The sequence below is a fragment of the Gouania willdenowi genome, chromosome 5 (genome assembly GCF_900634775.1).
Source record: "Gouania willdenowi chromosome 5, fGouWil2.1, whole genome shotgun sequence".
Taxonomy (NCBI): Eukaryota; Metazoa; Chordata; class Actinopteri; order Blenniiformes; family Gobiesocidae; genus Gouania; species Gouania willdenowi.
Window position 1 is genome coordinate 40,811,290 of NC_041048.1, and position 23,153 is coordinate 40,834,442.

The following is a 23,153-nucleotide window of genomic DNA, read 5'->3' on the forward strand; positions in this document are numbered from 1 at the left end:
TGTATTTTTCTCTCATTTTGTACAATTTAGGCCGCCAGTTGCCTACGTCTGCTTAAAAACCACCGATTTTCTGTTTCTGAGTTTAAACATTTCCGTGTCATCTCCACGTTTCCACAATTGGATGTTCATCCTGAAATTTGTATTAAACATGCTCATTACGATAAATGCTGTTATTTTCATATTTATCACACATTTTTACCATATTTGTCAGCATAAAGCTGTCTAACGTTAGTGGTTTTTTTAACAAAATCAAGCAGAACTTGCAATCTGACTCTGAATTTACCATCACTTGCATGTTTTGGGGAAACTATCCCACATTTACACACAATTTGTCTCAATAAATGGGTTTTCAGAGAGACAGAAATGTCATTTCAATGCAAAATCTAACGTAATATGACAATTTGGGACAATATTGGGACATTCGCACCATATGTTTCACTGTAAAACTGGTGGGCAAATGTTAGCTTTAGCAAGTGTAGCAAACGGCTAGATGTCAAATCTCAGTGTGTGCTCGTTTCAGTGCGTTTCTGATGTGTATAAAAATGAAATGAATAGTGATTAAGCATGTTTGGCATGATTTAAGAAAGTCCGGCCGTGTGTGTGTGTGCGTGTGTGTGTGTGCGCGTGCGTGTGTGGATGCGTGTGTGTGTGTCGTGTGTGTGTGCGTGCATGCGTGGATGAGTGTGTGGATGCGTGTGTGTGTGTGTGTGTGTGTGTGTGTGTGTGTGTGTGTGGGTGTGTGTATGGATGTGTGTGTGGATGCGTGTGTTAGTAATGTGTGTGTGGATGAGTGTGGATGAGTGTATGTGTGTGTGGATGCGTGTGTTTCTGGAGGTGGAGTCAGGTGTGACTCAGCCTGTTCTCTTGGCCTGAGGAACCATGTGACTGTTTCTATTCAGAGTGAGTATTTACCACCAGAACACTTTCACTTTGACTTCTGAGCAGAAAGAACGTTAGCGAGCACAGGAACACTGATGATACAATGAGGAATAACATAATTATAAGACTTTATAAATGATGAATGAACTTTGGTTTCACAACACAATGAAGCTTAACATTCAAACACAACTGACTGTATATTCAAATTAAATTTAGTATTATATCTGTAATGTGCGGTTATTAACAAATGTAAACTGCTTTAAATTCAAACAATAGATAAAAAGAGACACCACGGCACAAAAAATATATATATATCACCTGTGTGGAATGAAACGTTATCATTAAAACAAATTATCCATCCCTTGATTCTGGACATCGGCAACTATTGTGGCAGCGGGGAACAAAAAGATTATTATAACAATTCATGTCAGCGTTTAGAAATAGTGTTTTTTTTGTTGTTCATTTATGTATATTTTTCTGTTATTTTGTTCGATTATGTTGTTATTTTCTGTATTTCTGTCAACGGTTTTTTATTTTCGAGTCATTTATTGTAACTTATGGTATCTTTATGTCTATGTTCTTAGTCATTTTGTGTATTTGTTTTGTCCTTTTGTGTATTTTCTGGCCATTTTGTGTATTTATAAATTTTTTCTGTCAATCTGTATGTTTTTGAAATTTCATTTTCTAGGTTCTTTTGTGCATTTTCTGCTCAATTTTTGTGTATTTTTGGCATCATTTTGTGTGTTTTGTTGTCATTTTGTGTGTTTTTAATTATATTTTCTCTATTTTTGGTTTAATTTCTCTCAGTCCTGGAGCATTTTATATACAACATATCTGATAATTAACACTGTGTCTAAATCAAAGAACATTCACTGAACAGGACAGGCATTTGTTTGTGCTGTAACGCTGATAATCAAACCATTAAGGGTTGAACACATTGATAAGAAACCTTTTAACACCAAACAGTTGGACAACAAACTACATGAAAGAAGAGAAATGAATGATTAATGGATGTTAGTGAGGGTCCATCTGGACAGATCTACGCCTGGAGCTCAGCCTCAACGTCTGGTCTGTCAGTCACAGCTCACACACACACACACACACACACACACAGCGCCCCCCTGCTGACTGACAAAACAGCACCAACTGACCACGCAACTGACGAGTCATTAAATCAGCTCAAAAGCTTCCTACAAAAAAAAATAACACACACAATTACACAGTTATGTTAGTCATAATTTCAAGAGGGATATTTGATCTCAGACGTTGGGAAACTCGAGGCTCTCGGTCTAATTTTGTGCACTTCGCAAAAATAAACACACAAACTGATTCCCAAAATTACAGAAAAATGCACAAGACACAACAAATATACACAAAATGATACAAAAATAACAAAACTACATAAAATGAGAACCAGAATACACAAAATGACTCGTAATACACAAAACAACAGCCAAATGACAAACAATGGCTAAAAAAACACACAAAACGGCAACAAACTACATAAGTTACTATAGTGATATAGTATATTACATCCTACTGCACAATAGTAACTTAGTAATTAGCTTAGCGCCAATCCTTCCTTTTAATGCCCCCTAACTCCCTCTCCCTTGTTTTATTCCCCTCACTAGTGTGTAAACGTGCTGTAATCAGACAAAGGATTTTAATTAAAATTTTAATTACATTCTACACTCTCATGTTTTGCGTCACCTGCAACAACAAAAAAAATCTGTAACTAAAGTAAGGAGGTCATTTTTAATGTTAGAAGTGGCTCATATTATACACATTTAATCCTAGCTTAAAGGCTTAAACTAGTCTCAACTAAAGATACTTTAAATTCTCATAAAAATAAATAATTTTGATACAATTCAGCAAACAAGAGTGCTGCATCATCACTACGTTATTCAGTAAAACAATCTTCTACATAAGAACATGTACAGTATGTCTAATAGTCTTTCTGTAGAGTTTATTTTTATTGTAATAAATTAAATCTAGAGTTTTTATTGCTTAATCCTGCTGGTTACAGCCTGTGCTTTGTTTTGTTGTTTTGTTCAGTATTAACCTAAAGGCAGTTGTTGGGGTGATGAATTTACTCACTGCCTTTTGACCGCTGACCTGAAGTTGGTTTAACTTTTGTTCCGTAGGTCATATGTTTGATTGATTTCTCTCATGAGGGTCATTTCATGTCATTGATAAGCCAATCTTAGTTTCTGTCAGTCCTCATAGGTCCTCCATAGAAAATGGACAGAAAAATACAGAAACAACAAGCTAAAACAAAGAGGGCAATATTATTATTTTGATTATTTTTAAATAATGTTTAATACAGAATTGAACTGAAATTACAATGCGACACTGAATAAATCCTCACATGCATGTTTTGGGAAAATATCACACATTTACACACGATTTGTGAGACAGAAATGTCAATACTTGCACAAAATCTGACATAATAAGAGGCGATATGACAGACTTCACCTTCAGAAATATAAATATCTCTATGACATAAACTAGACCCTCACCCACATCATGTTTTGGGACAATATTAACATTTCCACCATAGTTTTCACTGTAAAACATGTGAGCTAATGTTAGCTTTCTCAGGTGATCTCAGTGCGTACTTGTTTCAGAGCATTTCTGCTGCGTATAAATATGAAAATAATGACAATAATTGTACTCGATTAACCGTATTAGACATGTCTGTTATGATTTTAGGACGTTTATTAACCTGTAAAGACATTTTAATAGGAAAAGACGAGAAAACGTGGGGAAAAAGCGGTCTTCCTGTTAATCATCAGGTGTCTTTTATTGTTTTTAATGTCACTGTAGGAATGAAAAATAGTTGAAAAATGTCCTAAAATCAGAGTGCGTTTAAACGCCGCTGTAGGCGTATAAACCATGACCTCAAACATCAGACGCTTGTTGGCTTGAGTTTAAAAACGAATCATCAGGGGCGGTGTTTAGCTCAGTGGGTAGAGCGCCCGCCCCATGTACAGAGGCTATAGTTCCTCACCTGCAGTGGGTCCAGGTTCGATTCCCAGCCTGGGACCCTTTCCTGCGTGTCATTCCCTGCTCTCTCTGACCCCCCTTCCTGTCAAATAACTGTCATATAAAGGCCACTAGAGCCAAAAAAATCCTTAAAAAAAAAAAAACGAATCATCCTTAAATCGTCCTGACTTCTGTCACTGGTTTAATCGCTGAGTTTCTAAGAACTTATAACCCCCCCACACACCACACACACACACACACACACACACACCCCTCGTCTAATAACATCTCATCTGCCCTCAGTCCGTCTTAGTCAGACCCCCCTCCCCCCATTTCTTCATCACCCATGTCTTATATTCATATAATCTGACACCTCCCCTTTCCATCTTGATACTTATCTCTGTCTTGCAGCTTTTTCACTCCCCCCACACACACACACACACACACCACACACACACACACCACACACACACACACACTACACACACACACACATACATACACACAAACAGCCTGTCGTTCCTTCTGATGCCACTGAGTCCTTTCTTTAACCCACTTTAAGGTGAAAACAATAGAAACAATGAGGATGGAACCCTGGAGGCAAGGGAGTGGATGTGGATCAGATGGTTGTACGAGTACAAAAGACTTTACACACACACACACACACACGCACACACATATTGGAGCCCATCTGTTGAGGTGCTGAGGTGTTGGTTGGCCGACAGCAAAGTGTGTGAAATGGTTAGAAAATGTGCTTTTGAGTGTGAATTAAAGACAAAAAACATGTTTCTCTCATTAAAATTATAAGAACAACTTTACATCATTGAAGCTGCCAAAGTATTTCCTTCGTCAATTTTTTACAAGAGGTGAGACTCAATTTTAAAGAATTAATCTAAGTAATTAGAGACTTTGCAATTAATTAATGAATCCTGCTTTTATAGCCTTCCCTATTTGATGTAAATCTCTACAGATTTCTGGATTCAAAACATGATTTATTGTCACTCAGTATCATATATTTCCAACATTTCACATTATCTGTAACAACTGAAAAGAAATAGCCATGTAAGTTATGTAGAAGCTTGAAAAACGTTATTTCTTATGGGTTTATGAGTTTTGCAGAAAGGTGGCTGGGGCTTAAAAGGTTAAAAATAATCTAATTATTTGGAAGTTTTTTCTAATTTAAATGTATGGTGGTAAATGACTGAATCAATGAAAATAATAAATGAGCTTAAACAACTAAATAGTGTTTTTTATTTCCATCACAAGAATATCATTGCATTGTCCACAAAGCACTAACTTACATCTAACTGAGATATATTTATGCTTTTCTGGATTTTTAGTAAACATTTTAAAACAAATGTGTTTATGTATTAAAATAAAACAGAACATTGCAAAATAGTTAGAATATTTGTGGCATGAAATAAAGAGCAACTGAAATTAGTTTGAAATAGTCTCTTTTACACTGTGGCTGACAAAACTCAAGAAAACATGGTAAAATTTGTAAAAATTACAACAAAATACAGCAAAAAATCCACAAATGTACAAACATTTGCACAAAAAGACAACAAAAATACACAAATTTAGTCAAAAAACAAAAATAAACAAAGTTAAAACTAAAATTACTCCAAAACACAAAAATACAAAAAATTGCAAAAAAGGACAGAAAAATGAGAACAAAATGACTCTAAAACAAAAAGATACAAAAATACACAAAAAACTTCATTACATAGAAAACAACAAAAGGATGACAAGATATCTCCAAAATGACTGCGTAACACCATCGTAACATCATCGTAACACCATCAGCCTCAACACAAATGCACTTCACATCCAGGACAAACGCACAATACGACCCTCTGCCCGTTTTCCCCTCATTCTATAGAGCTTTATAATGCTAACAATGCTCTCACACAATGTGCACGTTATCAGGATGAGGAGCGTGTCTGTGAGGAGTGTGCACACTAACGTATCGATGCCAATAACAGCAGCGTCATTGAAAACACAAACACACAGTTTGTCTGTAATAAACAGTGAGAACAGAAAGGACTGGATGCTGATTGGATGGTGTCACTGAGACAGTTGATGTCAACTAAACATTTTGTAAGTTTGTTTAATGGTTTGGTCACAAATAAAGTGAATTCTCCAGAAAAGGAAGATGAATGACACACAAACATCAGGCCGCCAACTTCACAGAAAACAGACGAAAAACGCAGAATTATTGAAAACCAATCGGAACCTTTTTCTCTATATTTATTTTTATATATCTAAGCAGTTAATAAGTACATATTTATTTATTTATTTTTTTTATTTATTTATTTATTTATTCAGTTTATTTCCGACATGGTTACATTCACTTTTTTTTTTTTTACTTTTTTTGTACATGCCGAAAAAGGAGACGAGAGAAGCAGTTTGCTTATCCGGGTCCCGTCCCCTGTTTTACCATCGCAAATTTACATGGGTTTACATGTCTCTCTGGTCAAAACATTCTTGATTTCTTCTGAACGTCCATCTGTAGTCAGTGTTGTCCTCTCTATCTTTGTTTTGTTGGCCTTGTTCCCTGCCAGACGTTGTTAGCATTCCTCCTGTTCAAGAACAGTTCCTCTTTCGAAGGTGTTTGGAAGGTTTTTCCCTTTTCATCCACAATGTCACCTTGTTTTGTCTCTACATCAAGGGTAATCCAGCTGTTGTTAGTTCTATTGGCAGTGTTGTATTTTCCACTGTCTGATGATGGGATCAGATCCAACTTGTATAAACACATCACCACATCCCAGTTCACAAGCAAAGTAGTATTTTAATGTAATATATCTTAGTTCATAAGCGTGTTTCTAACTGCTGTTATTAGTTTTATTGGCAGTGTTGTATTTTCCACTGTTAGATTTAACTTGTATAAACACATTATTATATCTTAGTTCATAAGCAAGGTAGTAATTTCATTGTATATAAAAAAAAATCGTGTTTCTAACTGCACATATGACAATAAACACTTTGAATTTAAATTCAATGTAATCCTTAATCACCCCACCACCTAGCAATTAAAATGAATAAATGACAGACCTTTTTTACTCTTGGTTTCCACATTTAATTCAGTCTCCGTAAAATAATCACAGTCTGAGTTTTGTTTCCAGTGTTTATATAGATCTGGGTCCATATCCATGATTACCATCAGTAATGTTGTTGTTTAGGTGGATCCTTCGTATTTTCCCAGGTTGTCCATCGTTTTGATAAGAACTGGTTTTCCGTCCTCTTCTTCCAGGATGTAAATCCTGCAGTTTTTTGACCACGTCTTCAAAATCTTTCCTTCTTTTTTTATTTGGCGTGCCTTCCATGCAATGCTTGCATTTTGTTTCGTCAGGTTTTCATTGATGTACACCTTCGTTCCCTTGAGTTTATTTCCTTGCTTGATTATTTCTCCTTTGAATTTTATATTCGTGAAGGTTATTTTTACAGCTCTGGTATCATTTCTCTTTGGCAGGAGATGGCAGGAGTTGATGTTGTCAGGGTTCAGGACAATGTCCCTCGACTTCAGGTAGTCAATGACCTGTTGTTCAATCGATTTTGTTTCTTCGTAACTCCTGGGTTTTATCTTTAGGCCTGTGATGATGACATCTTTCTCTCTTTCCTTTTGTTCCAGCTGTTCAACCCTCGCGTTCAACAATTTTATCTCTTCAGCATTTCTTTCATTCTTTTCTTTCAGTACCTTTGTTTCGCTTTGTAGTCTTTCCAGTGAGTTTCCAGCGTCTTTTCCAACGACTTTATCTCGGCAGATAGGTTTTGTAGACCCTCGCGTATCATCTCCTTGACCTCTTCCAAACCCGAATTGGGTTCTGAAGGGCCTCCCTGCGGTTTTTTCACCATTTTCCTTCAGTCTTGGGCCCAGTTTTTCAGGCTGTTCAGGCTGTTCAGCTGTAGCCAAGGTCGTGTTATCGGAGCAAACGAAAACACGTCTGCTGTCTCCAAAGACCAGAGAATGGTCTTGTTAATAAATTAACAATTTATTAACCTTTATAAGGCACAGCTCCCACTTTAGATCCAGTAGCTGCAATATGCATTATTACCTATTAATATGTGCATAATTAAGCATTTATTAACCAAAATAGGGCATTCACACTAACTTCTTAAAGTCTCATGAATGTCATGTTGAAAGTCAGTAATCGAGCACACTAATACGTGTTATTAACTGTTAATATATCATCATTTAAGTGCTAATGAACTAATAATTTGTGCTTATTAAGCATTAATTATCCATTATTACAGTCTATAAAGTAGGGATGTAACAATTCACTCAACTCACGATACGATTCGATTCACGATACTGGGTTCACGATACGATTCTCGCGATTTATTTTACAAAATGGGACTGTACATAAATGACTGAAAAACATTTCTTTTTTTTTTTTTTTTTGGGAAAATACTATACTATTTTTCATTGTCAAAAGAATCCCTTGATAAACTATTCAAAACAATGCAATTTAACTAAAAATAAATCTTGAATGAAATAATAAAGGAATAATACAAATGAAGAAGAAGCCTATTAATTTAAATTCTGGTTCTATAGTAAACAATACAAAACTGCATAATAGTTCTTTTTCTTTTTAAAAGTGCAACTGAAAATGTATTTTGTGCCTTTACAATTGGACTTTAAAAAAAAACAAAAAAAAAAACAGTTATTTTACTGTATTTTGGTCAGATATTGTTTGGACCAGCAGAGGGCGCTGGTAACCCAGTGGTTGGTTGGCATGCAGATATTTGCAGTGAAGAAGAGACCATTACAGACCAGGTAATATTATCAGCATCTTCAGACAACCTACGTGTGTGGACGTACAAAGCTGCACGCGCGTGCTTGCAAGACACGCACACACATGGTTAACCCCAACTCAAAAAACACAAAACTACGGAAGCCCTAAAGGGCCATGCTTTCATACATTTTAAAACAAAGTCTCGTTATTTCGAGATCTCGAGAAAATGAAGCCATTATCACGAGAAAACGGAAAAAATAAAATGTATGAAAGCATGGCCTTTAGGGCTTCTGTAAATAACAGCTTAAAAAAATAAATTAAATTAAAAAAACACAACAAACACCAAATGAGAGAAAAATATGCTAAATTTCAACAAAAATGCACAAACCCAGACTGGTCGTCATTCTCCCCTAAAATAATTGTAAATCAATAAATTAATTTGACACATGACAGAAATTCAGAAAATAAAATGAAGATGACAAAAAATAACAAGAACAAAAACACACAAAATGACTTTAAAAACACATTATAACAATTTAAACTTATATTCATAATATCTTCATAAACATCATAAATTACTCCAGAACTACACAAAACAACAGAAAAATACAATAAATGATTTAAAAAATACAAATGATCATGATAAATGTGAAAAAGTGAGCTAATGTGTCCCTTTAAAGGCCAGGTTGATATTGACTATCAGGTGACAGTCTGGTAGCAGTGTTATTGATCCATGAACATGTGACCTACGATGATCAATAGAAACAGTAGAGCTGCTCTATGTGTTTTAATAAGTGCTTCACCTGCAGAATGTTCATCAGATACAGGAAGTGGAGACACTGGGACGCAGTGGAGATGGATGGAAGCGTCCAAGGATCATTTACCAAAAAATGTGTTATTTGTAGCCACTAAATACACATTTGTGTATTATATATTCAGTGCAAAGTGAACTCACTGTAGCTCAGGCTGTTATAAACAGGGAGTTACGTGTTTTTGTACATCAAGTACAAATACACAAAATGTGTGTATTTTGTTTGTCGTTTTGTGTCCTTTTGAAGTGATTTTGTATTTTTTTTTGTCATTTTCATGTGTTTGTCTTAATGTTGTATAGTTTTCTTGTCATTTTGTGTTTTAAAACTTGTTTTGTATATTTTGTTAGTAGGTTTGTGTCTTTTTGGAGTCATTTTGTGTATTTTATTGTCATTTTTTTATGTAATTGTCTAAATTGTATGCAGTTTTCTTGTTGTTTTGTGTATTAAGACTAATTTTGTGTTTTTTTGGAGTCATTTTGTGTCCTAGTGGGGGCCACAAAAATGTGATTGCCTAATAATTACCAATCTAAACAGGTAAATTATTATTATCCTCCAACAGGCGCATGTGCACTAACAGCGTAGTAAATATTTACACGTTTACGTACAATATTTTGCTACTTTAATTTTTCCTACTAGATAAAACCCTAATTCTAATTCTAACCCAAACCCTACAAATTAAAGGAAAGATTATTACCTTTTTTCAAAATGACGGACGCGCGTGCGCAGTTTGCCAGGTGCGCATGCCCACTGTCTACCGTAGGAAACTTTCCTGGTAGGTTTATTCTACACTACACTAATCAAAAAGGGCTGGTAGGGTAGGCGGAGTCTCAGGTTGCCATGGTTTCTGTCTAATAGCTGCTGGTCAACTTTTCTCAGCTTCATTCTGGGACTTAAAGAGAAACATAACACTTTCAGAAAAAAATAATTGTATTGTCCTTTAATTAAACATGGACTGTTAACGTTTGCTGCCAAGCTCCCACATTAACGTTGGTCGTTTTATTATTAGCCATAGCCGCTAGCTTAATACAAGACGGCTAACGTGGCAATTGGCTAATTGTTAATCGTCTAACGTTAGTGTGTCGCCGGCTGGGTTAACGTTCATTATAACTGTATAATACTGTAATGTTGCTGAAACGGGAGCTTTACTGAAGTTCCTCACAGAGACCGAGGTGTTGGTCTTTCAGATGCTTTACGGCGCTACTGGACTTTGTAGCATTGCTAGCATACAGTCCTGTCCAAATCTGTTGTCTTCCCTTCGGAGTTTGCTTGATATGCAAAATACTTCCATACGCGACTTTTTTCCGTCTTATTTTTGACTACAAATCGATGCTTTTGCAAGTGAGTATCGGATACTCACTCTTTGGTATCGATAATTCATTCAGTATCAAGTTTACTAATGATCTTAAACAGTTTCTCCTTTGAAGATACCTGGAACAGAGTAAAGAAAACGACACAAGGGCAAAATAACGACAGAAAAAATTATTGTGCGCTTCTCATTTTCGAACTCCATCACGGTATTGATTCCCTGAAGCCACGCAGCAAATTTGGTTATTCTGTCTAACAGTTTCTGAGAAAAACTGTCCCTTTTAACTCGCACGGACGGAGCTCAAACATATATCCTCCTTCATCCCTTTGTGACGAGGGATAAAAATATCCTGAGGCCTCATTAATAAATGAACAAAACAGAGCCTGAAAGATGTGCACATCCCACACAAAGTCTGTGATTTAGCAAATTTAACAGAATAGAGGTGCAAAGCGTATCCACGAGAACGTAAGTCGTGGAGTTTAAGGAATATAATCAATTTTTCAAATGACTTCTCATCCGTTTGTTCTCGTAAGTCAGGTTGGTGTGAATACTCTATGAATAAATATGATGAGACGCTCAGAGCCCGTTTTTGGAAATGGGGCCCAGGGGCCCCCATTTCCGGTAATTTCAAAATTTATGGGAACATAGTCGTGTTGATATATCGTTTCAAAGGTAATTGAATGTAGATTATGATTATGCCCGGGCCCCTAATCGCACAATTTGATTAGGGGCCCGGGGGGCCCACCCCCCTTTCTTTGGCAATTTCCATTTAAGTCATTTTCTCATTTATTGTGAGTCAAATATTGCGGACAGTTAGTGGTACCGAATCATTAACACATATAACCAATATATGAGTAGAGCCCATTACTCTGTTTGTGCCACGGGGGCTCCAAGGGGCCCCATTTTTCAAATGACCACTCCTCTGTTAATGCTCGTGAATCGGGCTGTAATTTCACATGGATATTCTATGAGCGGATGTCTAGAGTCTCTCAGAGACCTTTTTGAAAGGGGGGACTGGGCCTTTTCCGGTAATTTCTAAATTTATTGGAACATAGTCGTGTGATATAGTGTTTCAAAGGTAATTCAACGTAGATTACGATTATGCCTCAAACCAAGTCGTTGACTGAATTCTCGGGAACGTAGTACGTGCTATTCCGACGTTCCGCAGGCTCGACCATAGTTCATCAGAACTTGTTTTAATAGTGATGCTATTACTGTGACCTACAAATAAATATTAAACATTTTCCTGCCTCCACAACACCTACAAACACTTTTTACTTCTCATTTTCCTTGTGATTTCAGTGCACGTGCACTATTTGTATGAATCCCACTGAGAGTTAATGCAGCTTCTGATGCGTCTGAAGGTAAAAGTAAAGATAACTGATTTATTTCCAGAGAGCTGCAGATTTTCAAACCAAACAAGATTAAACTGATGATTGGCTGCAAGGTAGACACTCATTTCCTCTGCACAGAAACAGCGTCTGCTAGCTCCTAATAGACAGAGGTTATCCACAGGCCACACATACACACACACACACACACACACACACACACACACACACACACACACACACCAAAGACAAAGTGATGTGGAGAGCAGCTGCAGCGTCTCTCAGACACACCCTCACTCATCAATTTATCAACAAGTCTGATTTTGAGTGGCCACAAAGTAAATCCACAAAATGACTCACAAAAATACAAAAAAAACAACAGCAATAATACACAAATTTATTATAAAAAAAATACAAAACAACAAAATGCACATATTTACTCAGAAAACACATGACTACAAATATAAAAAATGACAGAAAACACACTAAACGACTAAAAAAAAAAAAAAAAAAAAAAAAAAAAGTACAACAAACAGTAACAAAATATGTAAAATTACCCAAAAAAAAAAAAAACTCTTTGATCTTTCGTGTTCTAATGCTCAGACTGGTCATTTATCGCCCCCAAAAAATGGTATTTCAAGAAGTTCATTTGACACATGACAAAAATTCTGAAAGTAAAGTGAAAACGACAAAAAAACACACAAAAAATGACTTTAAAAACACAAAACAACTTAAACATAAAAAATATCTGCATAAATACCCCCAAATTACTGCAAAACTACACAAAACCACAGAAAACTGAATAATGGACTTCAGTTATTTCTGTGCATATTTGTTGTCATTTTGTGTGTTTTTGTTCTCTTTTTGTGAGTATTTTTCAGTAAATGTGTAAATTATTAGAAGTCATTTTAAATATTTTTGCTGTCTCTTGTGGATCTTTCTGTCAGTTTTGGATATGTTTATTGTTGTTTTGTATATATTTCAGTTATTTTGTGCCATTTTGTGTATTTTTCCATTAACATCTTTTTTTGGAGTCATTCTTAGTATTTATCCTGTTTTTGATGTATTTTTCTGTCATTTTGTGCTATTGTGAGTGTGTTTTTTATCTGTTGCTTACATTGTTTTGAATCTCACGCTGCTGTTAGTTTTATTGCATCAGAAAACAAAAATGTACACGGTTAGTTGTATTTTTTGTTGTTTTGTAAATATATCAGTTGTTTTTTAGCATATTTATGATCGTTTTGTGTGTTTTTGTTTTCCTTTAGTGAGTATTTTCTGTAAATGTGTAGATTTCTAGAAGTCATTTTGAATATTTGCTTTTTTTTGTGTGTTTGAAGTTTTTGTCAATTTGAATATTTTTTCCTCCTGTTTTGTGTGTATTTGGAGTAATTTTTGTTCATTTTAGTTGTCGTTTTTTTTGGTCTTTTTGTGTAATTTTCTGTAAATGTAAATGAGTATTTTTCAGTATTTATGCTGTCTGGTGTATTTTTCTGTCATTTTGTGTTGTTGTGAGCATGTTTTTCATCTGTTGCTTTATTTCGTGATCACGTGATGTGTCCACGCTCAGTAGAATTATGAGAAAAAGACATAGATCAGTAATTGACCTTTAAAAAGCAAAGCTAAACTTCAATTATCCCAATAAGTTGTGTTAGCGTAGCAGCTTTTCTCCATTCAGACACTTTGTCTGTGAACATCTCGTCTGCTGAGTGTATTTTAGTCCTCGCTGTGGGCGGAGCCTGTGGCAACATCATCACTTTGTATCATCGACTGAGTCGAGCTGTGACCTTTGTCTGCAGGCAAACTTCTCTCTCCTAAAGTCTGGTTCTACTGCACATCTGAAACCAGACGAGGAGCTTTGGAGAAGATCCAGACGAGCACCTCCACCGTCTCACTATTTATATACGCACACATTTTATTTTCCTGGCTTCAGATGAGTTACAAGAATAAAACGTCAGTGGTTTGATCTAAAGCAGAGAGGGGGGGGGCCACAAACATGTGAATATATCTTTTCAGAGGGTCACATGATCAGCATTTATGTTAGCATTAGAATAATGACCAATCAGAGCATTAACACCGGAAAGAACAAAGAGTTTGTGTTTTATTGTCAATATGCATATTTTTCCTGTCATTTTCTGTGCATTTTTAATGTTATTGTCATTTTTGTGGTTTTAGAATCTTTTTTGTGTTTATTTATAGTCATTTTTACTATTTTTACAGTTTTTTGTGCTCTTTTTTGTGATTTTGTGTATTTTTCTGTCAATTTTGCATATATTTGTTGCTGTTTTGTGTGATTTTGTTATTTAGTATGTTTTTTGTCAATCTTGTTTTTAAATTTTTTGTGTATATTTGTTGTCATTTTGACTATATTTGCTATTTTTTTGTGCATTTTATTGTAATTACATGTACTTTTCTGTCAGTTTTGTGTGTTTTGAGTGTATTTTGTCATTTGGTATGTTTTTTTCATTTATTCTTCATTCTTTTTGTGGATTTTTGTCATTGTTTTGTATATATTTCAGTAACTTTTGTGCATATTTTTGCTGTTGTTTTTTGTTTTGAGTTATTTTGTGTATTTTATGTTTTTTGTGTATGTGTAATCATTTTGACTATTTTTGCCTTTTTGTATATTTTTCTGTTCCGAGTATTTGTATTTTGTATTTTTGTGTGTTTAATCACTTTGTTTTTTTCTACACATGTTGTGTGTTTTTGGAGTAGTTTTGTGTAATTTGTCATTTAGTATGTTTTTTTCTCCATTTTGAATGTTTTTCTTTCTTCTTTTTATGCATAATTCTTCTAATTTTGACTATTTTGGCTGTTTTATTAAAGTATTTAGTATTTATTTACGTATTTTGTCATTTAGTGTGTTTTTTTCTCCATTTGTGTAAATGTTTTCAAGTCACTTTGAATATTTTTGCTGTTTTTTGTACATTTTCTGTCAATTTTGTATATTTTTGTCGTTTTTTCTCCCATTTTGTTTTTTTTTTAGTCCTTTTAGTATTTTTTACTTGTTTTTGTATATATTTCAGTTATTTTGTGTGTATTCGTTGTCATTTTGTGTTTTTTCTGTAAAAGTCTTATTTTTGAGTAATTTTCAGTATTTATGCTGTCTTTGATGTATTATTTTGTTGTTTTGTGTGTCACAGCACAAAAATCAGATGGAGGGCCGCATGTGGCCCCCGAGCCACCAGTTGGCCATGTTTTAATACAGTATATCTCATTATTCAGAATAAGTGGGCACGTTGTATTTAGGGATGTCACGATACAACTTTTTCACTTCCAATATGATACCGATATTGCAGCTTTGCGTATCGGCCGATACAGATATTGATCTGATACGATATCAGCATGAATCATACACACTTTTATGACTTATTTTGTAGTGTGGAATGTTAGAAAAGGCTTGATCATGTGATGTTACTCAAACAGAGAACAATAGTCAGCAACAGTAGGAATGTGAACCCTATGGATAGAAGTGTCGAGAGCTTATATCAGTGATTTTAGATGCAGTCCAATAAAATCCGATGTTTGTTTTCCGGCTGATATTGAACCGATATTCTATATCAATATTGGATCGGGACACCTCTAGTTGTATTGTGTGTTTTAGGAGTCATCTAGTGCAATTTGTTGTCGTTTTGTGTAATTAAATGTCATTTTGTGTATTTCTATAGTCATCCTGTGTGTTTTTTTGAGCAATATTGATGATTTTAATTGTTTGTGTATTTTATTGTAATTTTGTATGTTTTTAGAGTCATCTTGTGTTTATTGGAGCCATACTGACTATTTTAGCCATCCTTTATGTATTTTGTGTAATTTTGTTTTAATTTTTGTGTATTTTCTGTTATTTTGTCTGTTTTATAGTCATTTTGTGCATGTTTGTTGGGATTTTGTGTATTTTTGGAGTAATTATGACTATTTTAGTTGTCCCTTTGAGTGTTTCACTGCAGGGTCCGATGGGACCAAATAGGAATTATTAGAGAATGATGAGTTTAACGTCGTCGTGAGCAGAATTTAAACAAGGATCAAAGGTGGAAAAATACATTACAAAATGGAAGAAATTTAAAAATATAGAAAACATTAAAAATAAAATCATGTTAAACATGAACAGGCTCTGTTACAGTCTGCTGAGTGGGTTAATAATAAAAGACTGACCTCTAGTGGCCAACAGCCTGATCTGTTTTATCACTGGTTTCAAAGATGCTCTAAGGGGAAATTAACTCAGGATTAAGGCCACTTAGCTCAGTTTCCATCAACAGGGCCTCATATTACCCCGTTAGTTTAATTAATACATCACAGTGAGTTTACAGTGCAGCATTTAACAGCATGTAACTTCTTATGTACTGTAAGATCACAGTTACACAGCAATTCTGTTTCATCACAACCATAACATCACAACAAGAACATGACACAACTCTAAAGACAAACCAACACTGTGTGATTATTATAAATAAACATCCAAAGCTGAAAATATCTCCCTCTGATTCACAGATTTCTGATGTTTGGAACAAAAAGTGAATCTAAACCAAACAATAATTCATTACAACAGGATTCATTTAAGTTCAGCGGAAAAATACAAAAAATGAGAGATTCCAACATTAATGTGCCCTAGTTTGCCATTTTTTTACGTATAAATGAGACAAGAATATCCAAGAAATCTTTGTTTATTATCATCTTTATTTAATTTAGGAAAGTTTTGTGGATTAATTTGAGAAAAATTGCAGGAGTTTGAAAATATGGAGGGTTGTTTTCAACGATTTGAGATTAAAAATGACGTCCATCATGTGATGCTAGTGTGGGCAAAACTGTGTGCTGTAAATATTGTAGCGTTTCATTGAAACTGAGATAGAGTTTTTTGTGTTTTCTCTGTCATTTTGTGTATTTCCTGAGTCATCTTGTGTATTTTGTTGTCAGTCTGTGTATTCTATTGTGATTTTGTATGTTTTTAATCGAGTCATTTTGTGTATTTCAATTTTTCTGTTTTGTTTTGTGTTCTTATAGTAATATTGATTATTTTATTAGTCTTTTTGTATATTTTTGTTCCATTACAACAGGATTTATTTGCGTTCAGGGGCAAAATATGGAGCAGTTTGATCTGAAGTCAGACGCAGATTTGAAAAAAAAAATTTCAACATTAACATGAAAATATGGAGAGTTGTTTTTCAACAATTTTAGATTAAAAGTGACTTCTTTCCATCATGTGATAAAACTGTGAGTGCTATAAATATTGTAGAGTTTCACTGAATGTGTGTATTTGGAGGGACTGAGACATCTATAACTGAATTAGTTGATTATTTACACAATGGATTCATGTTTTCTGTCATTCTAATTTTTTCCTGCAGACCCTGAGTTTGACACATGGTCAAAATGTAAACAGTGCGTCATTATTCAAAGATGTACAAACAGTGTTAGGGTCATGTAGTGCGTCAAAACGACCCCGTGAGGTGAGATCAGAGTGAACGTCTCATCACAGGAAGTCAGAGCTGCTGCTGACAGACGACACCTCAGGGTCACGTTTCATCACCTACAGTCAGCTGTAGGTACAGGCATGAGATACCCAAGGTAAACACACACTGACTGACTCTAAGCACACACAAAATGACAGAAAAACTCACAAACAGACATTAAAATACACAAAAGGACAAAAAATACACAAGGGGGGTAAGCTACGAATCCCGATTACCTCTTATCGCGCTAACTTCCACGATTTAATCAGTGTGTGCTGTCCTACAAAGCTGGCTAACGTCTTACGGAGCTAAATCACCATGGTAACTTAGGCTGAACGACTAACCTGGTCGCGAGCAGGTTCTTCTCTGGCTAAGATCTTAGCGACTGCTAAAGTCCCGCCTCCTGACCAATCAGTTCTCTTTAAAAATGAGCTGTCCAATAAAAGGTGATGTGTGAACACGTCACTGAGGGGATCTGATGTGACAGCTGACAGGAGAGAGAATATTTATCCTTTCATTTACCGATGACATCATTTAGGAAAGATATAGATTTATATCTGATGGTCTGATAAAGTAAAATAAGTCAGCTGATTAATTAATTCATGTATTCTGTGGTGATGCTGAGAGCCTCAGTCCTGTAGATAATGTAAAATATAAACATATTCCACCTTATGAAGTAGGCTGATCTGTATGAACGCAGCATCAGAGACACAGACGAGGTAAAAGTGAAACTAATCAGAGTGTCTGTTTATTCTCTGTTTATAATCTCACTAATTTAATATTAACACTCATCAATTCCTGCATTAATTACTTTCTGCTTTTACTGCAGCAACAGTGTTGTTTTTGGTCTGAATTATGGATTTTTATTTTCATAATTTAAAAAAAATGATTCCTCAATTGTGATGTTCTACAGTTCATCTGTGATTGGTCTGACGCTGTAATATCCACCTCCATCACTAGAGCGCGCCGGTTAACCAGACTGAAATCAAAAGCTTAACTTAGCGTGTTGTTATCAACCTTCATAGGACTGCTTCTGTCTGACGGACAATGTTTGGTTAGTTGAAGCCAGCTAACGGAGATTAATCCAGGATATAATTATCTAGATTTGTAACAAAGGACCAAGACGACTACAAAACGACAAAAACTGACTCTAAATACACAAAAAATACAAAAAGGACAGAAGAAAATACACAAAATTACTACAAACACATGAAATGACATCGAAATACACAACATTATACCAAAAAACACAAAAAACAACAAAACCTCATAAAACAACAACAAAAACAAAACAAATGAAAGTACCAAATACACAAAAATAGAATCACACAGAATGACACAATGACGACAAAAATACAAAAAAAACAACAAAACTCCACAGTATAACAGAAAAATATACAAAACGACAACAAAAAACACCCAAAATAACATCAAAATACAAAAAAAAAAAGACTCCAATCCTCACTGACACACACACACACTGCATGAATTCAACACACACACACTATTAGAACATGGGCAACTGGTGGCCCGGGGGCCACATGCCGCCCTCCATCTGATTTTGTGCTGCGACACACAAAACAACAAAATAATACATAAAAACATCATAAATACTGAAAAAGACTCAAAAATAATAGACTTTTACAGAAAAAAACCAAATGACAACTAATACACACAAAATAACAGAAATATATACATAAACGACACGTAAAATACACAAAAGGACTCCAAAAACACACAAAATGGGAGAAAGAACAACAAAAAATATACTAAATTGACAGAAAATCCACAAAGAACAGCAAAAGTATTCAAAATGACTTGAAAACATTTACACAAAAGGAGAAAAAAAACACACTAAATGAAAAAAATACATAAAATGCCTCCAAAAGCAAATAAAACAACAACAAAAGTATTATATATATTTCTTTTGGGGGGGGGGGGGGGGGGGGGGTGATCCGTTATATGGGAAAATTAATAAGGAGCCATACATTAACTTCAAATATCTTTAAACATGGATGGATACGCTTGCTTTACCAAAGGAGACTACATATCAGTCAAAATCATTAAAGTAGTATGTATTTACAGTTCTTTAAAGTAGTTATTTTAATTACAGTTTGTATAAATCCAAATAAAGGGGCAGTGCATTCAAATTGCTCAACAATACATAAATAATACTGTATTAGCAGAAACAAACAGTAATTACAGTATATGTACAGATTGCCATGAGTTATAAATACAAATATAATATCTGGCATATTGTATAGATTTTCAAAAATAAACATATTGCACTATTAAAAACCAACATTATCATAGACTGTGTGTGTGTGTGTGTGTGTGTGTTTAAAGTCATATTATGTAATTTTTTGTGTCATTTTAAAAAAAAGTTTTTTTTGTCTTTGTGTATTTTTCAGTAATATTGCATATTTTATTTGAAGTGTGTATTTTTGCTGTTTTTTGTGTATTATTTTATTTTTTTGGTCATTTTGTACATTTTCGCTGACATTTTTGTGTACATCTGTCATTGTTTTGTTTGTTTTTGAGGTAGTTTTGTGCATTTTTGTTGTCCTATTGTGTATTTTTCTGTAAAGTATTTTTTGGAGTGTGTGTTTAATTAAAGTCATAAGATTTTTTTCTTTGTCAGTTTGTATATTTTTCTGTTATTTCTGTTTACTACGTGTAGTTGTGTGTTTTTAAGGAATTGTATTTTGATGTTATTTTGGGTGTTTTTTGTTGTTGTTTTGTATATTTTTCTGTTATACTGTGGAACTTCGTTGTTATTTTGTGTATTTTTGTCGTCATTGTGTCATTCTGTGTGATTTTTTGTGTATGTTTTGTTTTTTGTATATTTAAAGTCAGTTTGTGTAGTCATCTTGGGCCTATGTTATGAATCTAGATAATTATATCCTGGATTAGTCTCTGTTAGCTGGCTTCACCTAACCAAACGTGTGTGTGTGTGTGTGTGTGTGTGTGTGTGTGTGTGTGTGTGTGTGTGTGTGTGTGTGTGTGTGTGTGTGTGTGTGGTGTGTGAGAGAGACACTAATTTAATTTGGCACCAAGTAGGTGCACTTACACGTTTTTTAACAATTGGCTTAAAAAAAACAAAACAAAAAACATGTTATACTATGATGGATGTTGCAGTTTATCCAGGACACCCCTGGAATGATGCCAGCCCATCAAAGCACCACACACACACACACACACACACATCTTTAATTCATCAAGGTGGAAAAAAAGCAGACTTTACTCAGAAGCAGGACACGCTCTGTTAAAATTAGATCTATGTGTTCACTTAGAGCACACACACACACACACACACGGTGTATGTCACCTTGTGTTCTGACGGTGACGTCACACACGTGAAACAACATCGCCACAGATCATTACATCATCCGTTCCAACCCTTTCCAGACTTGAACCATTAGAACTCGTCCATTAGTGATCATTACCGTCTTTAACTACACAACAAAGTGTTTATTAATGTTCTTTAATAAACACTGGATCATTACTGTCCATCATGGTCTAATTATTGATAATTATCTGAATTCATACTTCTTGATATTTGACATGCTTTTGTCCCGTGTTGATGGTTCTTCTCTTTGCTCCACAACATGTTTGGTTCTGCAGGAGCTGGACTGGTTAGATTTCAATCCTCGCTCTAGATGTGAAGTTCTACAATGATGTGACCCACTTTCTGACTCTGACGCCCTTTTAAAGAACTTTACACCCTCAACTATGTCGTCAAAACTATTCTAAAGCCACAATCTATATTTAATAAGGTAATTTGTTACTAAAATATACAAGATGTTTAGGATGTTATCATTGCAGACAGGGGGCGGAGTCAAACTGGAGCTGATTGTTTGCACACTAAGGCTGGGCAACATCAACCAAAACTCATATCTTGATATTTTTTTCTCAAAATGACGACATACAATATACATTTTGATATTTCAAACTCAATAAATACAGTATAGACAATAAACGTAATTATAATAATGAGGCTGATAAACTGAAGCAGCTCAGTCTCACATGAGAGGAAGAGGAGGAGCTTCACCTCATCAACCAGAGTTCATCACTAATGACACACACACACACAGACACACACACACACACAGAGAGAGAGACACATACAGACACACACACACACAGAGAGAGAGAGACACATACAGACACACACACACAGACAGACACACACACACACACAGAGAGAGAGAGACACATACAGACACACACACACACAGAGAGAGAGAGAGAGACACATACAGACACACACACACACAGAGAGAGACACATACAGACACACACACACACACACACACACACACACACACAGAGAGAGAGACACATACAGACACACACACACACACAAACAGAGACACACACACACACAAACAGAGACACACACACACACAGAGAGAGACACATACAGACACACACACACAGACAGACACACACACACACAGAGAGAGAGAGACATACAGACACACACACACAGACCGAGACACACACACAGAGAGAGACACATACAGACACACACACACAGAGAGAGAGACACACACACACCACACACACACACACACAGAGACACATACAGACACACACACACAGACCGAGACACACACACAGAGAGAGACACATACAGACACACACATACAGAGAGAGAGACACACACACACACACACACACACACACAGAGACACATACAGACACACACACACACAGAAACGCACACACACATAGACAGACAAAACAGACAGACACCACACAGAGAGAGAGAGACACACATACAGACACGCACACACACACAGTCAGACAGACACACAAACAAAGACACGCACACACACACACAGACGCACACACACATAGACAGACAGACAAACAGAGACACACCACACAGTAAGTCCTTCATGTGGACTAAAGTGTAGATATAAGTTTATGAGAGCAGCTCAGGAAGAGGTGTGTGTGTGTGTGGTGTGTGTGTGTGTGGTGTTGTGTGTGTGTGTGTGTGTGTGTGTGTGTGTGTGTGTGTGTGTGTGTGTGTGTGTGTCAGCCCTTTAAACGTCCTCTGCAGTGCCTCTCCCTCACAGTCCGGACACCCTGAGGCCTCCCTCTGCAGACCAGATACCAGGCTCTCCTCCCGTACCCTGACCTCCTACACCCGGACTTCCCGGAACCTTCTTCCGGTCCGTTTGGCGCAGAGCAGCAAAAAGCTGCAGCGGCGTCACGAGGACGCGCACACACACACCGGGACACTCTGCGGTGTTTCTAACACACACTCTCACGCGCGCGCACACAACACGGACGCACAGGACAACACCCAATAACAGCCAATGCGTCAGTGCACGAGGAGGAAAAGGAAGCAGTCTTACCTCCACCTGGTTCCTCCTGCTGCACTGGGAACACTGGGAACCATCAGCTGCTCATCTTCATCATCATCATCATCATCCTCAGCTTCATCACTATCACACTGTGCGCTGTGGCGCCCAGCACCGGAACCAGGAGTGCTGAGCAAGCTCTCTCTCTCCTCTCTCTCTCTGGACGAGTTACATCAAAGTTTTTCAACCTTGGCTCGTGGCCCCATGTGAGGGGTCGCCTGAAATTTTGGGACCGCCTGAAACATCTAGTTCTTAAAAAATAATAATAAAATAAATATACATTATACAGAGCCC

General features: G+C 35.9%; 1 protein-coding gene across 1 annotated transcript in view; it reads right to left on the reverse strand.

Annotated features, from left to right (window-relative positions):
* The window catches only part of nfasca (neurofascin homolog (chicken) a), a 110,389-nt gene extending 87,329 nt beyond the window's left edge, over positions 1-23,060 (reverse strand). Inside the window, exon 1 of the mRNA XM_028446982.1 lies at positions 22,854-23,060. The gene's annotated coding sequence lies outside the window, so the exon portion shown is untranslated. The remainder of the gene's footprint in view (positions 1-22,853) is intronic.
* Between the last annotated feature and the right edge of the window lie 93 nt (positions 23,061-23,153).